This window comes from Lactuca serriola, chromosome 5 (assembly GCF_051521515.1).
Source record: "Lactuca serriola cultivar US96UC23 chromosome 5, Lser_US96UC23_V15, whole genome shotgun sequence".
Taxonomy (NCBI): Eukaryota; Viridiplantae; Streptophyta; class Magnoliopsida; order Asterales; family Asteraceae; genus Lactuca; species Lactuca serriola.
In genome coordinates, this window is record NC_136412.1 from 274,060,882 (window position 1) to 274,069,737 (window position 8,856).

Sequence of the window (8,856 nt, forward strand, 5' to 3'; positions counted from 1 at the left end):
TCACGTCGTGGTTCATCATATAGTGCTTTCTTACGAACTCACTATATGAGTTAGGAAGTGACTGAAGATCCCAATCAATAACCATCTCCTCACAGACAACGGATCCCAACATTCTTAACCTATCAATGTGTGACTTCATCTCTAGGATGTGTGCATACACCGACTTTCCTTCTTCATGTTTACTTGCCAAAAGGGCTTGAGTGAGCTTGAACTTTTCAAGCCTTCGAACTTGTGGGTTCGGGAGAATAATTGGAGGAGGTGGAGGAAGTGAAGCATGATCTCTTGTTCCTCGATCGAATCGTGGAATATCATCTTCATGTGGAAAGCTTGTTCCACGGGATTTGGGAATACCATAGTTGTCATACTTTGACATCTACAAAACGGGAGAAAACAAATTCAAGTTAGTTGATTAGAATCCTCGATGTGACACCCAAATGAAACATCGAGGATAGGATCCAACACAATACACTACAACCTAGAAAAGGGATGTCGTAATCTAGTTGCAGAATATTTGAAGGTAGGTAAATGACGATTTACCAATTTCCACCATGAAAAACGAAAAAGAAATTTAAGTTTTAAATCTATGGAAAATTCCTAGATCTTTTGAGATTCATTGAACATTTCAATGGCATGTTTAAATCTCGATATGCCCCTCTAGTTTGTGATTGGGATACCGAGAATCACAAAGCGGGTGTGAATAACCATGCAAACTTACATGGTGCCCCCCACATGTTACAGTCACATATTCGATGTGTCGGTTAACCACACACGCTCCAACGAACTATGACAAACATTGAGTCACCCTTTGCTACCTTTGCTTAGAACCATTTAGTGTGCCGGTTAACCACACACGCTCCAATAACGTCTTCGCAAAGGTACAAAGTGTAATTTCATGGAATTGCATCAATTCACTTTTGCCTAAAGTAACTAAGATTGGGAATTTTGTAAAAGCATTTAGTTACCTTTGTACTTCATTATACTTATAATGGAAAGTTTATGTCCTATCCTACCCGTTCGGCTAACGACCCTCCACTAGTCAAGAGTGCGGTGAGTAAGAGTGGATACCCATTCAATCGCCATTTTATAGACAATTTCCTTAAACACCCCTTATAGACCAGCTTCGTGAATGAGGCCTACTAACGGTAAGACTGACTTTTACTCATACATATAATATTAGACTTTTAATGTTATATATAGTATAGGGTGTATTTTACACTTTTAAAATACTAGGTGGTCAAATTTAATGATTATACTTTTAATTTAATTAAATCGTAAACCAAAACTTTATGGATTTATTAAATCTCTTGTAATTATACATTTTAATTAATTAATAAAACCATAAGGGTGTGATTTGAACTTTTCAAAACTATACTAGGGTTTTAGAATTTAACATTTCTAAATTAAACTTTTAATCAACTTTTAAATTCCAAAACTTGAGGAAAAGTTTTGAAACATTTCAAAACATTAGGGTTTAACTCATTTAAATTTCAAAAACAAAACTTTTAAGTTCAAATTTAAACTATAAAACCTAAAGGGGGAAAATTGAAACTTTTTCACAAGATAATTCAAATCTAAATTACATATAATCAAACTTTATCTAATAAAAAATGATTATCTAAAATTTGACAATTATCTTCTATTTTGGTAAGGATAATCACCAAATATTGATAAAAGTCAGATTTTATTACAAAAACATGTTTATGGTAATTATCCAAAGCCAAAACAGGAAGAAAATTGCGAAAACGAGCTGTCAGACCCTTTGACTCGTCGAGTCTGGACTTGGACTCGTCGAGTACAGCTGATTCGGCGAGTTCACCAAGTGACTCGGCGAGTCAAACACTCAGAAGCAAAAAATTTCGATTTTCAGTGATAATTTCGATCAAATAAGCATCAATACAATAGAAACCAATCAAGGCTCTGATACCACTGATGGGTTTTAGCCATAAGAACATCCTATGTGCTCATGCAAACCCTAATGCTTGGATCTAGGTTTCTCTATTGTACATGCAATTCATCCAAGACTTTAAACCCTAGTTCTAGCATACAATTAATCAAATTAACTTATGAATGGGGTTTAGATCTTACCTTGATTGTTATGTAGCAATAACAATCTCAAATCCTCCTTGTAATGACTTTAGAAAGCTTAGAGTCACAAATGTCACTCCTCTAATGGTTCACAAACACCAAGAGCAAGAGAATGAAGAATAAGGAGATGGGAGGCTGCCCAAAACGTGTGGAAATCCAAAGGAATAAGTTCACCACGTTTTTGAGTCTCAAGGGTCCTTTAAATAGTGAGGCTATTAGGGTTATCTAACAAGGAAATCCTAATTTGGATGCTTAGGCCCTAAGCAACCCATAGACTCCCTCCTTAGAGGCCTAGGACGATTTCTAATGGGTTTCCCCATAGAATTCGTCCACCCCTCTAATATGGAGTTCATTAGCCCAATATTCAACTATCACACAATTGACAGTTCTAGTCCCTTAAGTTTAATTAATGTCTTTTAGCCATAAACTTAATTCTTATTAATTCTTGACTAATATTAATTAAACAATATGATTTCTCCTTTAATATATTATTCTCATAATATATTAATAAATCATAATTAATCATTTCTCTCCATAATTCATCCTATGAAATTGCTTTGGTGAAGGCAACCCAAAAGGACCATGCACCATCGGGTCAAGTACATACCAAAATAATTATGGACTTAGACACTAATCCAACAACAATTAGGTCTATGCTCCTTCACATTAGAGTTTTTTGAATTTCCCCAGTTTGACCCCCGCTCAGTGTTTTGAGCGTAAAACAGAATCTACAAATCCAAATGGGGTGATATCAGAGTTTATGGAAACTAGACCCGATTTCTCACAACTTTTTTCCTAGAGTGATTTTGTCTAATTCGAAACAAAATGACCTCTATAGCCCATGCAAGACAGTTCAACGAATCTATCCATATATGATTTTGAATCAAAAGGTCATCTTAGGCTTTAGGGTTTGGTTTAACCTATCAAAGACTATAGAAAATTGTCTAAATGAGACTCAAATGTGTATTTTACATCTTTTCATTCTTGGTTATGTTCACCCAACTTCTTATAGGTTCAAACACACATAACATTCACAATACACATGGATACAATGAGATATTTGTTTACTCTTTTCTACAAATACATACACATACTTATGAAAATACTTATGTGTTGATTATATACTCTTAGGAGTATATTTCTTGACATTGTTAAGGTCTAACAACTTTCATCAATGGCTATAAACGATTGAATCAAAAGAAGAAACAATCAAGGTTACTCAAGATGAATTCCATGACAAAAACCCACACCAACATGCAACACATCCATCCTTATGGTCTTTAACCCTTCAAACATAAGAAAACATTAACATGACGTGAATTGACCAAAAAAAACAAACTCTTAAAGTTGGGAATCAGTTCAAAATCCAACCACAAGCACATGGTGGGACGGTAATGGTTTTCCGATGGTATAGGGTGGTGGATTGATTGTTAAAATCTATCAATTGCATCTTAAACACATAAGAAATATTAAATCAAAAGTTTTACCATGTTTGGGATTTGTTTCCTACCCTTATGCGACACCAATGAAGTCAACATCCAAGCATGTTTCTTTCCTAAATTCCTTATGACCCCTTCCCTTGCTCATTTTTTTCTTTCTTGCCGCTGATCAACGAATAACAAAACAACAACCTATGAATAAGTTAATAAGCAATAACGGTGGCAAACCGCTAATAAACCATTTTTTCATAAGTTACCTCCATCTAACTTATTATCTTATAAGTTAATAAACTATAAGTTAATAAACAATAAGATTCTTTTTCCAAACACCCCTAGGTTGATTAAGAGTCTTTTTTTTTTTTTTTTGCAGATTTTGCTATTTGTTCCCTCCATTTACGTCTTTTCACACTTTAAACCGTAACCCTAGAGAAGCTATGATTTTAAGTTTCTTTAATGTCACTTTATCCCCCCTCAACATCATTTATGCTTTTCAAATGAATTATATATACCCACAAAACCATTTAATTAATCTATGTACCTTTTAAATATCGATTGATTCTTTTAGATACTAATTAACACCGTTTTATTTAATTTATTACCATAAAATCAAAATCATTTTACAAGAAAAAATATTCGAGTAACGGAAGACTAACATTGTTAATGGAAAAACATTGGGTCACTACAATATTAATGAAGTTCATGGGAGGAGATCAGAAAATGGCAACAAATGTACCACTTTCATGGACTACAGAGGAGGATACCACACTCATACATTATTGTAATAAGATTACGGATGATAGTATCGCCATCGATCCCCCACATTTTCCTGTAGGATCCCTTTGGATCTGCTTGAAATATATTTTTCACAATGAATTAGGTCGTAGAACCCATTAAATAAACAAAGAAGTAAAAAAAATAGAGGAATTAAGAATAAAGGTAAAGATTTTCGTAAACATTTATCACAAATCGAAAAATGCATTTTCGAATGACATGAAGATGATATATTGGAGGCGTCTAAGGAGGAATACATAATGCAAAGTGATGGGTTCGGCTTTTCACACAAAATCGCTTGAAATATTCTTGAACATGTATCGTATTTCTAATTTGTATTTTTTTTGTTACTTGTGGTATGTATTAAGAAGAAACGATAATAAATGATTATAATTCATAATTCTAAATACAAACATAATTTATTTGATTACATAGGGGTTAAAACAACTATAATTGAGGTATGTATTTGCCAATCAAAGGGAGGCAACAAAGGATGCACACTTTCAATTTGGTATTCAGTTCGATACACAACATACCTGTAATAAATCTAAACAACATGATAAAATTTTGGGAAGGTCCAAGATCATGCTACCACCATAAGATTTCACTAGAGAATGACCTAATAAATCTGTGTAAATATATTAGAGGACTTTGTTGTTTATGTGTTGATCAAAATTGAACTTCACCACACGTTGCTTTCCTTTAACACAAGCTTCATAGAACTCAACCAATTTAATCAAGATTAACATACCCTTGTCGCTCATATGCGCCAATCTTTAATGCTATAACTTTGTCTTGTCATCATAATGTTTTGTTATAACAACAGCTGAGGGTCCTAAGGGGCGTTATGAGCAAGTTTACAAGAGTCACACGAAGTGAAGACTTTATATATTTAATTTAATTAATTTATTTGGGAATAAGCTTTATTCGCATGTTTATGGCGCCTTGTCATACATGTACGAGCTGAACTTGTTTGTGTCCTTTTCAGGGGTTTCTTTGTTGGCTGAATGGTGAAGTAGGATGTAAGGGGATTTATCATATGATTTCTCATCTCAAGAGCTTGGACCTCCCTACTGATGAGTGTAGAGATATGTTGTGGGAGGCTATTTCTTCAAACCATAGATTTTTAATGTTAGTGGCAGCAACATTGAAGGTGTTTGGTCAATGGATATGCGGGAATGGCATGAGTCTACATACCCTTAGTCGCTCGTGTCACCACTCAGATGGTCTCGTTAAATTTATTGGCAGGGTTGATGAGATGAGCAAACATATTGTTGGTATTAAAAAGCCACCACCCAAAGAACCGGTGGCTAACCTCAATGAGGGGTTGGTGTTGGATGCTCATTACTTAATTCCTTGATCGTGTTTTAAAGCTTCCTATCACCACAGTCAAAAGCATCTGTCATAGATGTCATATGGATTTCTCTCAGGCTTTGAAAGCAACCCTTTCCAAGGTGGTTGCTCATCTCGGATCCATCGAAGCGTAGGTTACATTGTTAATCTTCCTAGCTACACTCTTCAGTTTTTTAGGCCCAAGAATAGGCATGAAGGTAGGTCTGGGAACAGGAAGTCCTTACAGAAAAGTAATATCCTAAACGCTTTAGCTACTTGCGGTATTGATGACGGTATAGCCAAGCTTTTTAAAAACTTCTTTGACAATGCAAGGCTGGAGCAACAAGGAAAAAGAGTACATTCAAGAGGAAAGAACAATGGGTAACACCAATGTTAGGCAATGTCTCTAAAAGGTTGTAGATGGGCATTTCATAGGAGAAGTGAAGGCATTATGTTCCTCAAGGGTTGCTCCACGCGAGGATGATACAACGATGGCATTAGAGGATAATCATCCATACAAGCCACCACCATCCATGTTGAGTACCATATTTTTAGAACCTCCCTTTTTAGTGGATATTGACAATGTCCTTGGGAGCATTAATTTATTCCCTAAAGGAAACTCGTGTGGGAGGGATGTGTTGAGAGATCAACAAGTTTTGGATGTTCTATGTGGAGAAGGTTCAAATATATCCAAAGACCTCCTTTATTCTATTACATATATGGTTAATCTATGTCTTGCAGGAAGATGCCCTTCGATTTTGGCAGAATTTGTTGCCTATGCTCCTCTTACACCACTTTTAATACCTGACAAGGGAATACAACCTATTGTAATAGGCACTATTTGGAGACGTTTGGTTTCCAAGTTGACTTTGAAAGGTGTTGGTAAATAAATGCCCAAATATCTTAAGGATTTTAAGTTCAGGTCGGGTGGCGATGAGGCCATATTGCAAAGCGCCAACAAAGTGTTGATTGAGTGCCATGATGACGGGTATCTTTCCATTCTTACCATGGACTTCTCTAATACCTTTAACCTTGTGGACAGATCCACATTACTTCATGAGATCAGACTGAGGTGCCCTTCTATATCCTTATGGGTAAAATTCTTATATGGTCAAGCAGCAAGGTTGTATATAGGGGACACCCTTATTTGATCCACTACGGGTTCAACAAGGAGACCCCTTATGACCATGTCTCTATGTCCTTGTACTGTATCCGCTCTTGCATAATATTAGATACAATTTCAAGATTTTTCTCCATGCATGGTACCTTGATGATGACACACTTATTGGAGATTCAGAGGAGGTGACCAAAGCATTGGACAACATTAAGGTGATTGGTCCATAATTGGGCCTTCAGTTGAATATCAAGAAAACCGAGCTCTTTTACCCCTCATTTGATGGTAGGAAGCTTCGTGAGGGGATATTACTGGTTGGAAGTGGGAGGCCGTCACTGGGGGTGAAACTTCTTAAGGGAGCTATTAGTAGAGATGCTAGTTTCATTAGCAGCTTAGCTATAAAACGATCCAAAATGCTATGAATTTGATGCACCTTCTTCCACAATTGTCTGACCCCCAGAGTGATCTCCTTCTGCTTCAGTCTTGTATGGGTATTGCTAAACTTTTATTTGGGCTGAGGACATTCCAACATGTTCACATGAAAGAGGTGGCATTGTTCTTTGACAAAGGTTTGCACGAGGTGACTAATGACATTGTAGTTTGTGGTGACCCTTTATTTGGCTACATACACTGGTGAATTGTTTCCCTACCCATTAGGTTTGGTAGTTTGGGTTTGTACTTGGTAGTAGAGGGTACCTCATATGATTTTGTTGCCTTAAGGGACCAATCTTGGGTGTTTCAAGACCACATCTTACGAGATAACAACATATGCGGTACAAATTCTGATTATGTTTGTACCTTGTCTTCTCTTTGTAACAAGTTTTCAGACATTAACCTTAGTAGTTTTACTGCTAAGGACACCGCCCCATCTCAATCCCAGAATACACTAGCGGGTGTCATTTTTAATAAAATTGTCCAATATATGGAGGTGCATTTCGACATGATGGCTCTGTAGAAAGTAGTCTTCCAGTGTTTACATGTACTACATGCTCATGATTTTTTTATAGTTATCCCTATATATGGGTTTGGACAACATATGTATCCTATGGAGTATCGTATTATCCTTAAATATTGACTCATGATCCTAATATTCCCAACTGACGAGATATGTATGGTGTGCCGCAAGGCATGTTTGCACTCTTTTTGAAAGCATGTAGTTCATTGTAAAGAACTCCCCGCTGTTCAAATGAAAGCACGGTATGGTTATGAATGTTTTGTTTGACATATTTAAGCGTGCTAGAGTTTCTTCCAATAAAGAGGCACCTGTGAAATGCTTGACTGACCCGACAGAAGGAAGGTCAACCCTTAGACCAACTGACATTTTAATTTTTGGATGGGTTGGAGGGAAACATGCATGTGTAGACCCTATAGAGATGTCCCTTATCATGGGCTTGAACGTTGGGGGTTTCAAGGCAGGACAGACTGCTTTAAAATCTGATTCATGCAAGGTTACAAACATGAGAAACCATGTATGGAAAATCAACATGTGTTCATACCATTTGTGTTTGATACGTTTGGTTCCTCGCAAAAGATATGGTGGAACTTCTCAATAGAGTACAGTGGACCAAGCATAGCAATCTTATATTCATAGATTTATGGATGTAGTCTTCAAAAGAATTAGCCTTACCATTCAAAAAGGTTTAGCAACCCTTATAGCCCATTTGCCTTCTCACTTGTTGTACTGTGATAACTATATTGGTAATTATCCTTTACAATCCATAATTTCTTTTCCTTATGAAAAAGATAGTAAACCACAATTTGGTTTCATGATTTTGGTCCCAAAAACAATAATCATATTACATGAGACATGGACCAAAAACCTTACAAAACCTCAAATAAGGACTAAAATTTCATGGACATTGTGTTGTTGGTACTTCCTGTTATTAGATTTAAAGTGCGAGGTGATAAATTATACATGTTTGTACAGTTAACACACCGTAATTTACAGCTAAGGTTTATTGATTTTTTTTCTTTTAGTTATTTTACTTCATTTATGCCATATTTGGCATGTTTTTTTATCTTACTTTAGCCATTTTGGTTTTTCTGGTTTTGAATAGAGAAACAAAAGACGTACACACATACCACTCAAAGATCCTAAGCTAACCCACATATTAC